Genomic DNA, 17,609 nt, shown 5'->3' on the forward strand with positions numbered 1-17,609 from the left:
GGAATGGGCCAGTTACCACAGGATCAGAATCAAGAGTTAAAACCAAATATAAGATCAACCTCTGCCTATCTCTCTTTTATGTTCGCTTGTGCTTCTGCCATTTCCCCCCTCTGAGGATGATAAAGACAACATGGGCTCTCTTTATATATATTCAAGCCCCATCCATATATTTTTCCAGAACCTGTAACTGTAAGAAATACATCTCATCACTAAGTTACCCGGTCTTGGGTATTCTGTTATAGCAGCACAAAATTAAGTAAGGCAGTGTGTCTGCCTTTCATTCAATAGGTATGTGTCAAGTTTGTAAACACAGGATACAGCAGATAGAGGGAATGATGAAAAAATCCTGGCTACCATTTGGCTATTTCAATAGACAATTCTTAGGCTACAGGGATGTGAGCGAAGTTATGACATCAAAATACTAAAGTAGCTAGAATGGTGCAGTTGAGAGACAACAGCTGGCTTCTGTTAAGACATGGTCAGAGAAACTTCTACAACTACATATAAGGTTCAGTTAAGTCATTTAACTTGTAGGTGCCAGTGAACTCAAGAAGACTTAATTAAGGTGAAAAGTATTTATTAAAACAACAACAGAGGGTGGAGGAATACTTTTTTTTACTTTTATTTTTTATTTTTATTAATTACAGTTTATTCACTCTGTATCACCCCTGTACTTCCCTCCTTTCTCCCCTCCCAATCCCACCCTCCCTCTTCCCCACTTCTCTCCCTCTCCCAGTCCACTGAAAAGGGAGGTCCTCCTCCTCTTCCCTCTGATCCTAGTCTATCACGTCTCATCAGGAGTGGCTGCATTGTCTTCTTATAAGGAGGAATACTTTTGAGGCTAAAAGTTATTGAATAATCAGAAATCTTTCATTAAAAGGTGTGTGTGTGTGTGTGTGTGTGTGTGTGTGTGTGTCTGTATTTGTACACATGATGACTGGGAAACCATGTAGGGTGTGTCTGTGCCCAAAGAAAAATTTACTCATTTTAAGTCCCACAGTTGACTTATTAATAAAACTAACCTAACACACTTTCACACTGATATTTTTCTCAGTTTATAAGCTTTATCAAATGCAAAAGGTAAAAATAATCAACATCTTGCAAAGCAATTGGTCAAAGTTATTAATGAGGCAATTCTTTCTGCATAAGCTACCACTGAAAAAGTAATGAAAGAAAATGTGACAATAAATTACAGTCTACTTTAGATTGTGTGACATTTTTATTAATAAAAGAGCCAACCTCAACGGAAGACATCGACTTTCTGTGCATGGCTAATACTAATTCTTACTTTATGCATTTTAAATCACCTCCTCCTTTTCTTTTTCCTTTTTGTTTTCCTTTTTCAAAGCAGGGTTTTTCTATGTAGCCTTGACTGTCCTGGACTCAGTTTGTGGACAAGGCTGGTCTCAAACTCACAGAGCCTCGCTGAGTGCTGGGATTGCAGGTGTATGTCACCACAACCAGTCTATTTTGTGGTTCCCTTGTCTTTTACAGTTCTGGATCATACTTCTCAGAGCTTTTAAAGAATATAAAACTTACTCTTGAAACACTGAACATGTTAGTGGGATTCCTCCATAGTTTAAAAAGGGAGTTCTTGCATCTTCACTCAAACTTAACCTTCTTGAGCTCCAAGATAAATATGATTTTGTCTTTCAATGCTTTAATTATATCATCAGAAGCCAGTTCTTCATTTATAATCTAATTTCAATGTTTCCATCCATTAATTAGTCAAATAACATATTTAACTATGCAGTCATTTTCTTAGAGTATTGTATGAGCTATAGAAAACACACATTTCAGTGACTTACTGCTACCAAAGTTTACTAAAGATTCACCTCGGAATATTGTAGCTAGCAAGCATTCACTCCCCATGGCTGTCCGAGACCATGTAATGGTGAACAAGAACCACATAAGCACAGAGAAACTCATCAGAATTCATAGTTTTTTTTTTTTTTTTAATAGCAGGAACTGTTCCATGTGAGAAATGAATATAGCTGAGAAAAAAAACTATATTCTCAAAGAGCAAATAAGTGAGAAATGATGACAAGTGGATTTGGGTTGAAGCTTATAATTATCACAAGAGAATTAGCAGGCTGAAAGGCAGACCTCTCCCAAACTCTTCGTTTACGCTTCTCCTCTAATTTCCAATATCTTTTCTTCATGCTTCCTCTGGGATCTTAGAAACATTTATGTTGAGCTGTAACAAATTACACCAAGTTATAAAGGAACTTCCTGTATGAAATTCTGAAATATGCTTCTTAGAGGAAATGTGCACATTTTGTAAGCAAGTTTTTATTTTCATATCCCATGACAGTTTTGCCAGAAAATAAACAGACCCTAAAAAGCAACAGTATTTAAATAAAGTCAAGTATTTCAAAAGGTCCATACTCAGCAGTCTTTCTGTCCCTGACATTCTAGGGGTTTCTGTTTTTTGAAAGGATTCCTGTTTTGACACAACATGAGAAAGCAATTTTTATCATTTGGCTTATAATATTCATAAAAACATTTTTTATTACCTTTGCTTTTAGATTCTGCAGTTGATTCATGCTGGGGCTTGTGTCTGTGAACCTCAAATGGGCATTGGTAAGAGGTGTATTTGGCAAATAACAAGCAAACCTAGGGAGACACAGACAAGACTTTAAGATGACTAGTCATACACTCTAACAATATCTGCCACATATAATGAGCATTCCACATTTGGGTCTTAGATAAGATGGGAATGACTCTGGTGTGTATTGAGTTTCTGTGGAAGGAGAGGCCTAGAGAATATCTCACTCACTTAAAAACAACAACAAACCCACATGATTTTGAAAATGGTTAATAATGGCTAGCTACTGCCAGTGCTCTGAGAGATGTTGACATGAGCTTTTATGTTTTACTTTTCATATGTAGGTGTAGCACATCTGTTTTTGGAATGGGTTTTGCTTTGACCCAACATGAGGAAGCAAATCATATCACTTGGGTTGAAAAACTAGTCTCATTACTTGGAGTGGAGAGGATAGACTTCAAGCCATACTGCTACAGTCAATTGACCAAAATCTGTGCTAGATGTAAAATTATAGTTTCAATGGTTGAGAATCCCTTGCAATATTGGCCATTGCATCTCAAAAGAGCAAACACTTTATAAATGGTAAAGTTAATGTGTGCTAGATCTCTATGTCCAAGTCACCAGCATTTCAGGCTAGAAACTAATGTGTATTTTACAGTGCCAATGAAACAATCAACAAAACACAGCATAGGTTTCAGGTTGCGTTCATGGTTTAGACTGAAAAAGGCCTGAATTCAAATATCTATCATACCACTTAAGCAGCATGTGACCATTAATAAAGCCATTAACTTATTCAGGTTACAATTCTTTTTTTTTTTCTGTAAAACGGAATCAATAATCCCTTTATAGGGTTAAATTACAAATTAACATACTTGGAATTGTCTGAGTAGCAACATATAATTTTGATATACCTGCATACAATTTTAAAGGAAAGCTTTCAGCATGACACAATTGATTAAACTGGCATTCAGAAGGTTTATATAACTTGCTATGTCACAGCATAAGAAAATGTCAGAAAACAGGCTTCAAAACAGGAGTGATGAACCATACTCTGAAATGAATTACATTGTATCTGATTGGATCTGAACACACCATCAAAAGGATTTTGTATTTCATCCATATAACATCTTAAAATCTGAAAGTACTTGGTCGTTAGAGATACAGCTCAAAAGTTAAGAGCATTTATAGGTCTTGTGTACATGATTCCCAGTATCCACGTTAGCTGTCTGATGTTCCAGTTCCAGTGTAAATGATGCCATCTTCTGAATTCCATGGGCTCCAGCACATACATGGTGTGTATGAACATACATGCATTCAATTACACACACACACACATATATAATACATATATTTTAAATATAAATCAATACTTTTAATGAAAATATGATTCTTGTTTATTCTTGACAGGTTTTTAAGTTTGCCAGGGAAACTAGTTCCTAGGTTTCAGGGTCTTTAGTGGCAAGTGAAGACAGAAATCTTGTGGAGGAAGTGAGTTCTGAAATAGCTCATGCATGATGAAAAACACAAGCATTTGGTGGACAGAAAAATATAGCATTCACATAAGGTCGCACTTAGACCCTCTCTGTGGTCATGAGAGAGGTTTCCAATAAGGGAGAGGCTCTGAGACTTTGGATTTTATGATAAAGAACATGCATACAAGTGTTTCCTTCCCACTTGACTTTTAAAATGTATTTGTAATTTCAGAGTCTGGGTCCACTGAAGCCTACAAATTTTGATAAGATTTTCACATTCAATATAGATTGTGCTTCTCTAGAAGATTAAAGTAACATGTATCATATCATCCCTGTCTTACAATTTTTTTTCTGTTTCTTCAATTATGGAGTTAAGAAAAAAAAATTGTCTTTGTGCCCTCTACTGTAATCAATAGTTCCACTTACTCTTTTTTTCTTAGGGAAGAGATGGCTTATTTTTGATGCTGCAACTGAGATATTGTCCAGTTTCTACGTAGATTTTTAATCACTTTCATCAAAACTCCCAATATTCAGAGTCTTTAAACAATGTATATATTGTTACCACTTACATTTTGATGCTAGAGTGAAGGATTAATATAGTCATGATTTCCACAGTGGCTTGGAAAGGACCATAACAAACACACTGCTCATTATGGCCTTGGACATGAAAGAAAACTGACCCATAATTCATCTTAATGCCTTAAATATGGGCTTTGGGTTAGCATGGATACCGAGATGCTGAGTATATTAGAGATACTATGGATGACTTATACTGATGTCAGAGGGTAAATATTTTAGGCTCTTGGACCATATGATATATATAACAGGTGTTCAGTTCTGCTTTTATAAGCACACAGCAGCCACAGATATTATGGAAACAAATGCATGTGTGGCTGCTTTCAAATCAAACTTTAGTTATCATAGCTAGTGGTCTCTGTTTGGCCCACGAGGCTTTGCTTGCTTTGCCCTGTCCAATAGTCACCTGGAAATTGATCTGACCCAATATTCACAGTTTAGAGATAAGGGAAATAATGTACAGTGAAAAGATGAGCTTTCTGATGTAGCTCAGTAGCATCATGAAAAAAATGTGAATTGAAGTCTGGTTTTGTGATTTCCACATCAGCAGGGATTCTGCTATACCTAACCATCATGCACATTTTTTTCTTAAATTAAATTTTCCTTAGAATTTCCTTTTCAAGTTTTCATCATACTGCTGCTACTAGTGTTGTTAGTGTTAGAAGGAATGCTCAGCAATAAATATTTATTTAAATCCCAAGGAACTTAATTCTTTAAATTATATTCTGTTGTAGCAACTTTGTATAGACAATGCACTCTAAATTTCAGAGGTTAAATTCTTCCTATGTAACATGAAGTCTTAGGAGAAAGTTTTTGGACAATTTGATTGAAACCCCTTTGTTCAAATGCTTTCAACCTGTGGCTAATTATCCAATATGTGATGTTTGTCTTATCTTAAATGACCAAGGTTCATGTCTTTTTTTTTTTTTAAAGTCAAGACCGACCAGTGACACATGCGCACACAGTTGAGTGCTGTCTTCAGACAATGTATGCAGCACATGTACATTCATATAATACAGTCTCTCTTTCCAGTGAAGGAGAGAAATCTTAGGTACCTTTCAAATCTTTCTTCCGTGACGTGCAATGCTCTATTTAGATTTCACATTTGTACTTTGCAGGCACCATGGTAATGTTGGTGTTTCTATTAATCACAAAAGCACAATGAAGTGGTTCTCGGGGCATGGGTGCACAACAGAACGTAGAGTGCGTTTCTGGCCATTATCCAGTTTACTTGGTCAATGTAGACGGTCCATCTAGGTAATTGAGGACCTAAATTGGATTTTATGGCCATAATTATTTCTGTTTGTCTATATACATCCATCAAATTTATCACATAATTGCCACATAGTTTTATTTTGAGCTCTCCTTGCTTAGGTTTCTTAAAATGAAAAAAAGGACAAGCCTGAGAATGAACCTTTGGGTTAGTTTTGAATAGGTCAATAACTGTTTGTGTGACCGCTGTATAAATTTCTCAACATCTCAGGATCCTTGATTTTTTTTAATGGATTTGGACATATAAGGGACTTATTTTGTCTAAATTTGCCTTTGGTTTTAATGATCTAGAATTAGATTACTAGTGAATGCCTTAATTTTCTTTCTCATTTGTGTTTGAAAATATTTAATTAAACTCTATACTTAAACCTGATTAAGATAGTGAATTTTACTTTATGGGCTTTTCGATTATTCTCTTTTAAAAAGACTAACTTAGGGAATCACACAAGCCGTCTATCACTTTTGGAATGGATGGTTTTATTCTGTGTCTTTAACAGATGAAATGCCTAAATGAGCATGGTTTTAGTCATTAAGATGAGTAGTTAAGATAGAAGATTGGGTATGTGGTCTATTGCTTGTGACTTGTCTACTGTAACTTAGGCCTGGCCAAGCTTAGGGGTGATGGCTGCTCTTCAGTAGTCACAGGTGCTCAGGGAGAGGATGGGCAGATTCCACTGAGATGCCTTGTCTTGAGTAATGAGCTAGCATTACCAAATGAGCTACTTCAAGACATCTGCATTTCAGAAAGCATATAAATAAAGGCTGTAGGCCCTACATCCCCATCCTACAGTGAAGCTTAAGTAATGAAAGAGTCATGAAAGTGTCCATGCATTGCCAATCTCTTGTAACTGACCTTAACTTAAATCCTTGAGATCAGAACCTACAGTAGGATTTCAAGAAAGAACAGTTTTTCCCCTCTCTTTAAATTATCTTGATCCCTCCTGTTTTTCATTTCACTTGGCTCCTGACCTTACCAGCTTCTACTTTCTTGTTACTGCTTGCCATTTCTGTTCTCTGTTAGCTCTCAAACCTGACTAGCTTTCCCCCTGATTGCCTCATCTCTGCTTTTTACTGGCTGCCAGACTCTAAAAGATACTGTTTCATTCTGCACTTTCCGCCGTATGCAATTTTCTGCTCCACCACTGTAAAATTCAGGGCCCGGTTATATCTATACCTTGGAAATCATTCACTCTCACAGGGGGTGGGATTGTTTTCATGGCCGAGTGGTCATTCATTTGGCCAAGGGCAATTAGAAGAGAAAGATAGGAGAGAAAATGTAAGTGTCAGGAGGTCTAGACACTGGATTTCAGCTGCTCAGAATTAATGCCCCCAAGAGAAGTGACAATATTTTTCTTCTATGCAGTTCTTTACCGCAACTCCACTGGAGACATATAAACACTAGCTCTGTGTTTCATTCTCAAGTCACAGGAAGCCTGCTATATTCCTGGACAGTTAATCTGATATTAAAAAATCTTTGCATTATATTTTATCATTCCTTCAATATAAAACTTGATAGATAATGTAAATGCCAAGATTTGCTTGCTGTGGCTTAGCCAGAAAGAAGTTTTGAGTCATCTGCTTATACCTTATCATTTAAAACATTTCATTACCATTGTAATTATATGAATAACAACTGATTCTCTAAACATTAACAGAAATAAAAGTTTCCAAATATTGTATTAAGGAAAATAGCTAATTCATTTGAATCAATAGGCATGATTATAAACTGAAATATTACAGTTAATTCAATTTTCCAGGGAACTCCAGGTTAATTTAATTTTTAAGGGGAAATAGTCTAGAACAAATATACCTCTGCTGAGAATTTGGGTGATGTTCCTTGTTAAAGTGTAGGCTACTGAGCCAAATACCTTTTCTGTTTTATGTTAAGGAAATGTAAGGTAGGATTAAAGAACTGTCATTTCTAAACCTTTTTTATTAATGTATTTTTTATTAATTACACTTTATTCATTTTGTATCCCAGCTGTAGCCTCCTCCCTCTTCCCCTCTCAATCCCTCCCACCCTCCCTCATCTCCTCCCATGCCCCTCCCCAGTTCACTGATAGGGGAGGTCCTCTTTCCATTCCCTCTGACCCTAGCCTATCAGATCTCATCAGGACTGGCTCCATAGTCTTCCTCTATGGCCTGATAATGCAGCTTCCCTTACAAACATTTCTTACCAGCTGTTGATGCTGCTAGTTTGAGATCAGCAATGGGAAAATTACTGTGCTAGAGCTGTGCGTATATCTTTCTTAGTAGACATTATTTTATAAGTATGTTTATAAAGCAACTCACAAATATTTATAGTACTTTATTTAGATAATCATGTTTTTTTTCTAATAATGATCTCAGTTCAGCTAACACTCAGTTTCAGGCAGAAATAACTTCATTAAATTTGAAGAGTGACTGACATATCCTAAAGATAGAAAAGGCTTGACTTATTCATTTGAATAGTCATCCAAGTGTCCTCAAGGGATTTTTCTGGTTTTATTAAGGTGAAATTGACAAACAAAATTCTCTATAATGATAGTATATAGTGTGATTCTTTGATGTACAATATACATCATGAAATGATTGTCATAATTAATGTATCAATTGCCTCATCTAGTTATCTTCTGAAAGGGGCTTGAAAACATTTGAAATCTACTCTCTACACATCCCAATTATACAAGAATATATTCGTTAATAACAATATTTACTATACTCCACATTAGACCCCTACGGAGGAGCTCTTACCTACCATCCTAAATTTTACTGCTCCTCTATCCAGGCTTTAAGAAACACAATTAAAGCAACTGCCTTTCATTCCCATTGCTTAAAACATTTGCTTTAGTAAAAATAACAGAATCACAATTATATCTCAGCTGACATACTATATGTAAATGTAGCTCTTATTTGCGTGAATTCACCTTTGTAAGAGATCAAATCCAGCTTTGTATGTTTCATCACAGATTAATTTCCTTGATTTATTCTAGATTAGCATAATAATACTTCCTGACACATGTATATGTATGTATTTCTAAATATACACACTTACATATCTTTTCAATAAAAGCCCTTTAGTTTCTACGTTTGCTCAGTCATAATTAATTTCCAGGTTAAATCTTATGGTGATTGAAACTACCCACAGACCACCTGTAGATGGATCAACCCACATACCATCTGACTTATTTCCTGACTCTTAAACTTGATTTGTGCCTGTTTTCCTCGCTTCTGTTTCCTGAGTTCCAGTTAATCAGGAATTCTGTTTGTGTAGGTAGATGCTTCATTTTCAGTTTGAGTGGCTAAGGAACAGAGCAAGCTGATTAGGAGTCACTTTCGTAGGTTGCATTAAGTCAGATATGCATACAAGTCCATACAGTAATACAAAAATCCCTAAAGAAATATGGCATTGACCTAAACTATATTTCCCAGAAACAGCAGAAAGCATAACAGTGCTGTTGTCTTTCTCTCGGAGAAGCTCTTCTAAATCATTCCCATTAAGAAATGGTATTTGTTGTCATGGAGCTAGTTCTGATGCAATAGACTGAAATGATAATGCTTGGTGAAGGAGGACACTCTACATCTTGGGCCAAACACACTCGTAACCTTGTACATCAGAGAAGATTGGGATGAAAGTTTCAGGGGTGCTTGCTGAAATCACAGCATCTGTGCATGTCCTTCCATTGCCACCTGCCACTCTGGTAAACTTTGTTATAGACCCCATTGTGAGGTAGGAGGCTATCATTGGGGAAAAGGAGGGCCTTCTTGCTGAGGCTAAGACTTTTTAAAATGATTCTGTAAACAATTCCTCTATATCTGATGCTATTTCATTTTTAACAAATCTATTAGGACTGGCAAAATGAATCATGAGGGTTACTGACAATAAGTTTTTCCATAGGGAAAGATGATAGTGCTTTAGAAACAGGCTGAAATTAAACTGATCAAGTTAATCAAATTAAAAAAATCACAAGGTTAAGCTACTCAAGCTGCTATTTTTTTTTCATAAACTAGAAACAAGATCATTTCAATCCCTGAACCATTATTCTTTAACTTGGAATGAAATAATCCAGGGGAAAGCAACTTTCTATGCCTATTCAAGATGCAACCGTGATTTAATACTGTAGCATTGCTTCGGCAGTCTATTATGAATCTATTTGCTTAAGTGACTTCCATCAGTTAGTTCACTGCTGTAATTTCTTTAGAACCTCATTAGCAAACATATGTTTCTTGAATGGTTCATATCTTAGTCTTAAAATGTATTATAGTTTGTAGTTTAGAAGAGAAATTGTTTTGCGTTTATAACCAACACAGTCCTTGGCTGATTGACCTAGTTACCAAAAATGATGTCAAGAGAATGAGTTAACAGGCATCTCATTCTCTCAGATCTCTCAGCCAATCACTGGCCAATCATAAATTCCAACTGGGTCTCACACATTCAAATTTATGTTCTTTATCATCAATCATATGGATTCTCATTCCTGTATTATGAAATCAAATGGGAAAGAAAAACAGACAGGTCAAAATTTAAGAATTTAGTTGCAGAGATACTCTAATAGAAATTATGTAAATACACTTAAATCAACAAGTGTGTATCGATGAAACATACCGTATTGATTCATAATACCACATAGATTTATTCTATTTCTGATCTTAAGGGAAACTATGTTCCTTCCCTTTGAACGCTTGTGGGTCTATTTGCATATTAGTAAATCCCAACATACTGGAAGGGTTTCATATATTCCTTTAGCATATCTTTGCCCTTTATACAGTTTTCAAGGACTTTGTCCAGGTTCTTTATATTACTGACAAATCACCACTGCATTGTACTTCAACGTCCGCAATAACTAGTAGAAGTATTTAGCAAATTAAAATATGTATCAAAAATGTTGTATATTTAAACCACTTTGCACAAAATTGATGATGGCAATTGATATTTATTATTTACAGACACAGAAAAATGCATACTTGTTTCTGTTTAATCTTATCACTGTTTCATAAATATTGTACTTGATCCATCAATAATACAACATGCACTCATTAATCCCAAGAAATAATTAGAAAACATTTATGATAATGATAATATTACTTTGTACAAATATTATACAAACCCATTAAACCCTCAGGGAAGAAATCACAGCTGGCAAGAATGTCTGATACCCGGTCAACTCTAAAATAAATAGTAAAATCTTGATTCTATATTTAGTAAAAAAATTAAGCTAAGTAAACACTGTTAAAAACCAGACATTTCTTACTTTGTCCTTAAATCTTAGCTAAGATAGGTTGTCTTATAATTCAATCTCACTTTATAAATTATCCCACTTGCATTGATCCATGTTACATATATATTTCAGTTCTGTATAATTTCAGTGTTGTGCTTTGTGACATTTCATAGCTGACAATGGTTTTCAGTGACCAAGTCAAGGCATTTTATTGAGACCTTAGGGTTCACTTTTGTTATTGGCTCATGGGTGCTGCTTCTTTAAGTGTTTTGTTCTGATATGGCATAGATAAGGTGGAATCCTGCTTTATGTTATACTGTTCTTTGAACTTATGCCCGTTTAGTTATGGAACTAACTGCCTATGTGGATTGACTTAAAACCTACAATTTAAAGATACTCACCAACTCCACTCAAAGATTTGTAGTGCAAGGGCTAGGGAGATGTTGCAGAATTTAGGATGCTTGTTTTAAAGGACACGGACCTCAGTTCAGATTTCCAGAATCTCTGTTTAACCTGGGTGTGGTGGTGTGTGTTCCTGAAAACCTAGCCCTCAATGAGTGGAAGGCAGAGATAGATAAATTCCCCAAACTTGCTGCAACTCAGCCATAGCGATCTCCAAATTCAGTGAGAGCCCTTCTCTCTAAAAATTTAGTCAAATAATCCTCACAACTTTTAGCATCATCGGTATGGTCTTCGTATTGTGCATTTTCCTTTCTTCCTGCATAAATCTGTTTGTTCTCTCTTCACACCATGATTCATCTCATGATATGGTTACTCCTGTGTATACATATCTCTTGAGGCTAGAGACTAGCCTTCTTTATTGTATAATGCCTTTCAAATTCAAGCCTCAGTCCTAAGTATTTTTAGTTTAGTTAGATTTAATGTTTTAATTGATCTGCTTGGGTATTTCGCATTTAATAGTTGCAAGATATGCATGCCAGAGAATATATGTTCTGTTGTCTCACGGTATCTTAGTTGTCCACATGCACATCTGTGGATATGTGTAGATAAGAATGATGGACCTGGGGCTCACTTGTTAAGAGCATTGGCTGTTCTTCCAGAGGACCGAGGTACAATCCCCAGGACCCAAATGGCAGCTCACAACGGTCTGTAACAGTTTCATAGAATCTGACACCCTCACACAGACATGCATGCAGACAATGCACCATTGCGCATAAAATAAAAATAAATAAGTAACTAACGTGGGCACTGAGGGGCTTGCAATTGAAGCATCAAACAAGGACTATGCAGAAACTGGACATAGGCTCCTTACAAAGATGTAGCAAATGGGCAGCTTAGGCTTCATGTGGGTCCTGTTTCAAGAGAAGTAGGGACTGCATTGGACAGAGATTCACTTGCTGGATTTTTGAACACTCCCTCCTGAAGGGACTGCATTTCTAAGCCACAGTATGTTGCTCAGTCCTGATAAAACTTGATGAGCAGGGGTAGAGAAAAAAGGGGAGGGGGTAAGGAGAAGGGAGAGACTTGGAAAGGAGAGGGGCATGGAGCTGCAACAAGGATGTAAACCAAATTAAGAAGGAAAGATCCAGAAGAAATAAAAATAATAAGAATGATGGACTTGGGAAAGCACAGGCCTACTACTGAGCTTACCAGTCAATAGATGAGAAGTTTATTAGGGGCATTCTTTTCGCGGTGGAAAGCACATTTTCTTGGCTGAGACAATTCAACAGAGAAATGTCATTGTGAGAAACATTAAATTGTGGCTGGAGGGATAATTCAACTGTTTAAGAGCACTGGCTGTTCTTCCAGAGAACCCAAGTTCAATTTCAGTACCCACATGGCAGCTCACAACTGCCTGTAACTCTAGTTCCAGGGGTCCAATATTCTCATGTGCAAAACACCAATGCACATGAAATAAAAAAAACAAGTTAAAGAAATTTAAAAATGGGAAATATTAAATAAAAGCTACAGCTAGGGCTAGAAAGATAGCATGGTATCTAAAACTGACTCTGCCTTGCCTGGCAAGTTGGATTCAATTCCTAGAACCTACAGGGTAGAAGGAGTTCAACAATTTCAGTACATTATCCTCTGACTTCCTCATAACACACACACAGAGACACGCATACCATATCACAAATACATAAATAAAAAGCAATTAAAATGAAAAGCTAGGGATGAGGGCTGGGATGTTGTTTAGTTCTACTTTGCTTGAGTAACATGCAGGAACCTATGGCCTCAGTCCACAACGGTACAAAAACTGTGTGTGGTAGTACAGGACCCCAATACCTGAAAATTCAAGGTAGAGACAGAGATGGATGTGTTCAAGGTCATCCTCACAATATACCTGAAGGTCAGAATATTTCTATTTCTTAAATAAAAGTAGAAGCAAATCTAGAGAGAGAGAGAAAGAAAAAGAAAAGCTAGCATCTAGGATGAACCAAACAACAGAGGATACAGAGGGATCCAGAGCAGCCTAGCGCTGAGCTTCACCTCTGCAGTGAAAAGGAATATTCCTGTGTCTGGAATATGAGAAATATTACAAAACAGGGAAACAAAGTAGATATGTTCAGACTGAGGAGCGGTGGGACTCATCACAAAGCCCTTTGCTTGAGGGACCTCACTTTATTACTATCTAACCAAGTAGCTTCATAAGATGCTTTATGTTTGCAGTGGGTTTAGTGATCATGATCATGTTTTATTAATTAATCTTCACAGCTTTTCTCTGAGCTACATCTGCATTATTAGCTCTATTCACAGTCAGGAGGCTAGCGTCCAATTGCATTGGCATTCAGGATCCACAGTCAGGTGGATAATAAAAGGTTCTGGCCAGAGAAGGAAACTGGAGCCCCTATACATTGCGACAACATGAAGAAATTAAAACTGATTTGGGATTTTTGCCTTCTGCCTTCTTAAGATAAATTTCAGGATTTTTTTTCTTTCTACTTGACTGCCTCTTTAGATACAGCATGATAAAAATGGGTAATCCCATTTTTATTAAAGAGAAATAACAGAAAGGATGAAACGTGTTACAAACCTGTCATGAGAATCCATTAATCATCCAAGCAATCAAATTGCAGGGCACTGAGATCAGTATTAGCCATTGATGTCCAAAACTATCCACTTAGGCTTGTCACGGGTGACAACTCAGCCATCCTCTCTGACTTCATGGAACAGGCAGGCAATTCTGCCCCAAACGGAAAAGGCAGACCCAGAGAGCAAGGAGTAGGCACCAGCTCTTCGAGAATACTGTGGCTTAAAGGACCCGCCTGAACTCATTTCCAGGGAAAATCATTGAGATTTCAAAAATGGAATTTAATTAAAGCTGAAAATAAGCCTTACCGCATGAATGGCTTCAAATGACTCGTTGGATTTTATTCACTACACCAACATACAAAATGCTTTTTACTTTGTTGTCTAAGCTATTCTTGCTTTTCCTTGAAAGTATAGCTCAGTGCCATGATACCATCAAGATACTGTTCTCATGAATGTGGTCCATGTTGTCTCCACTCTTTCTGTGGGTATGGTTAGGTGTTGTAATTTTCTAATTTGCTATTATTTTGCCTCAGTGTTTAAATACCCATGTATGTTTTGCTTCTTTGTTAAACATATCTTCCTTGCAGTGAACTGTGTCACATATTATTTATATTGTCGATGGCATATAGTGTCAATAGCACAGGATGGTAGCTCAATCTCACTGCTCTCCCTCTGAGTGTTTGAGCTTTGAAAATATTGGGGACCGACCGGGGGATGAAGGCATAACTCACCCCATTCCATGTTTAAGCTTAAAGTAATGACTTTTAGTCAGAAGGCTGGTGATGGGTAAGTACATTACCAAAATAAAGTAAGAGTTAATTTACAGAGGAACACTGAAAAATTTCATTCACTTGATTTCTTTGACAGAAGAGAGAATTGTGACTTAGGAAGCAATTAAAAATAAATATATTAGGATGCTCTCAAAGGTAGTTTTATCATATGTTATTGAAGTCTTTGCTGTTCCCTTAACAAATGTATACCATTCAACCTGGATGCTTGCCAAAACCCCTTGGGAGTGCTGCTGTTGTCTGTCACACCCGAGGAAGATAACTGTGCCAAGATGACCAGAAGATGCATGACATTCAGGCTGCTGTCATTCTGACCCTTCTTGTACCTTTGTCTTCCATGCAAACTGGGGCATGCTGATGCATATAGGAATGGATAAGAGATTCCAGATCTGAGCTGCTCCTCGCTGTAGTTCATCCCAGAGCCTTCCCTGTTCCAACAGGAGCTTGGTTAGTCGTGTAGTGTCAGACTTCCATGGAATTTTAAAGAAGATGTTGTTTTGCCTTTTCTGTGTCAGAGTCTCTGCCTGCCAGACTTCTTCACTAATTAAAAGGAACACAGACGGGTTTTGCGCGTTTCCCTTCCTAGTAAGTTATTGGCAGTGTTTCTAGTCTTTCAGGTCAGAGTTTGTGGGAACAGTCACTCTGAATGACTGGCAGTTCAAATCACTCCATGATGCTAAGCAAGCCATCATATGAACCTTAACAGAACTGCCTCTTACTCAGGTGACACCACCTTTTGTATTCAAGACAAGCAGACATTCCATTTTTTCTCCTGCCTTTTCAGCATTTTTTCAACACTTTCAAACACTCCTTACATTTTGGGAGGAGACTGTGACCCTGTTCTTTGCTCTGAACGACTTGTCCTATGCAGCATTTGGCACAAAGTAGATACAGCAATATTTGAACTGAGTTGATTTAATTTTAAATTCCATCTCCTGAGAAAGTAAACTACATAAGGAACATATAACCCCACCCTGGGCCAATGAAGCTCAGGTTGGGCAATGGAAGTTGGCTTTTCTTTGATCCCTGTACTGCACTGCTGAAATGTCATTTGACCTTACTGAATGGGTTTCCCCTTTGCTTTTTTTTTTTTTTCCTCTCTGTAGTTGCTGTTGTGCTTGGCTATTGGTAATGTTCCAGGCCATCTGTCTACCTCGCCTGGCCATAGATAGTGACATCAGAGATTTTTTCTGCTCTCAGAGGTCATACTTACAGACGGAGGAAGGTCAGCTGTTATAGAACAGGCTCTGAGGAAATGTTGGATGTGGATCTGTGTAGGAAAGTTTCCAAGATATATACTTTTGAAGGGGAGCTGAACAAAGACATGGAAATGAGAACAATGAAAGTCAGGAGAATCAACTACTCTCAGAGAAGTGTCCCAGGATCTTTACTCAGAGTAATAAGCAGATGCCATGGGGGTTGATTCCTTAAGACCTCTGTGCTTACTAGAAACCCCACTGGGAGACTGAGTCTATGGGATACTTCTGAGCCAGGGTTTTAGGTCCTCTTCATGCATTGTCCTTGATTGGGGTATCAGTCTCTGTAGAGTCCTCACGGCTCAGTTTTTATGGTTCTGTTGGTCTCTTTTGGAGCTTCTATCCCCTCCAGGTCTCCCTCCTGCTTCTCATAAAATTCCATTCATTCTACCTAAAGTTTGGCTATGCATTTCTGCCTCTGCTTCAACACCTCAGTCAGTAGAGTCTTTCAGAGGCCCTCTGTGGTAGGTTCCTGTCTATTCCTGCTCTTCTCCTACTTCCAATGTCTATTATGTTTGTCCTTCTGAATGAGGATTGAGCATCTTCCCTAGTGTCTTCCTTGTTGTTTGTATTACAGTATTATTTCAGAACTGTCTGACAGCTTCCCAGGCTCTAGCTGATTCATAAAAAAACATACATAAATTATTCAAAGTATCATTATTACTCTTGAATTAATGCACATACATTTATTTCTATGTCATTCTCTTGTATTTATGTAGTAGTTACTTACAAGCCTCCCACCCTTGGTTCATACCTCATCTTTGTCCTGATGGAAAAATACAGGGCCTTGCCCACATTATGACCCAGTCAAAGACATTTTTTTCCTGTGGAATTTTGAACCCAAACTTTAATCTTCATTGTTGAACTATTATGTCATTAAATTAAAAAAAGACCTCTGTGCTTATGGTGACTGTAATAAAAACTGGTTCTGTGTCTATTTGTACTTCCTGAATGGTAGTCATATTCACACAGCTTAGTATGATTTTTATATAAGTTTTATGAGCTAACCCGTTATTATTCCATAATACTAGCCTTAATAACAGCATTATGGCGCCAACCTTAATATTTGCAACTGAAGTTCCCTTTTGTCAGTAAATAAAGCTTTTAGTATTGCTGATACACATTAATGTGTGAATGAGTTGCTACTTCCCTTAGGCGCATGTTAATCTCACAAGATGAAACGCAACAGTGATTAAACCAAAGATACAGGCTGCTAGTGGCAGAATTCAAAGAGTCAGCTATCGATCAACAGGAAGGTATTTTTATGGCCCGGGTCCTTCCCTGACACTCATCCACTCTCACTACTGACCTGTAGGAAAAACTAAGCTCGTGGGCAAAGTGTACAGTGCTATTTTTATGCTAATGATGCCATGTGTTGGGATACCATGTAACATTGGCCCAACATGTACTTAGATCTAAAATTAGTGGACTATTCTGTTTAGCGCTGAGTTATATCTTCTTTGTCTCAACTTCTTACCTCAAGGACAATGCTCAGTCAGTAGTGT

The 17,609-nt window shown here is 37.2% G+C and overlaps 1 protein-coding gene and 1 long non-coding RNA gene across 3 annotated transcripts in view; one reads left to right on the plus strand and one right to left on the minus strand.

Annotated features, from left to right (window-relative positions):
* Lsamp (limbic system associated membrane protein) overlaps positions 1 to 17,609 on the plus strand; it is a 2,252,234-nt gene that overhangs the window by 66,718 nt on the left and 2,167,907 nt on the right. The gene's annotated exons all lie outside the window — the stretch shown is intronic.
* LOC132648712 (uncharacterized) lies at positions 1,920 to 14,263 on the minus strand. Its single transcript, XR_009587096.1, has 3 exons — positions 14,062 to 14,263; positions 2,517 to 2,616; positions 1,920 to 2,197 (listed from the first exon to the last, which is right to left on the minus strand). It is a non-coding gene; the product is annotated as an uncharacterized LOC132648712 (long non-coding RNA).

Source organism: Meriones unguiculatus, chromosome 17, assembly GCF_030254825.1.
Source record: "Meriones unguiculatus strain TT.TT164.6M chromosome 17, Bangor_MerUng_6.1, whole genome shotgun sequence".
In the NCBI taxonomy this organism is placed as follows: Eukaryota; Metazoa; Chordata; class Mammalia; order Rodentia; family Muridae; genus Meriones; species Meriones unguiculatus.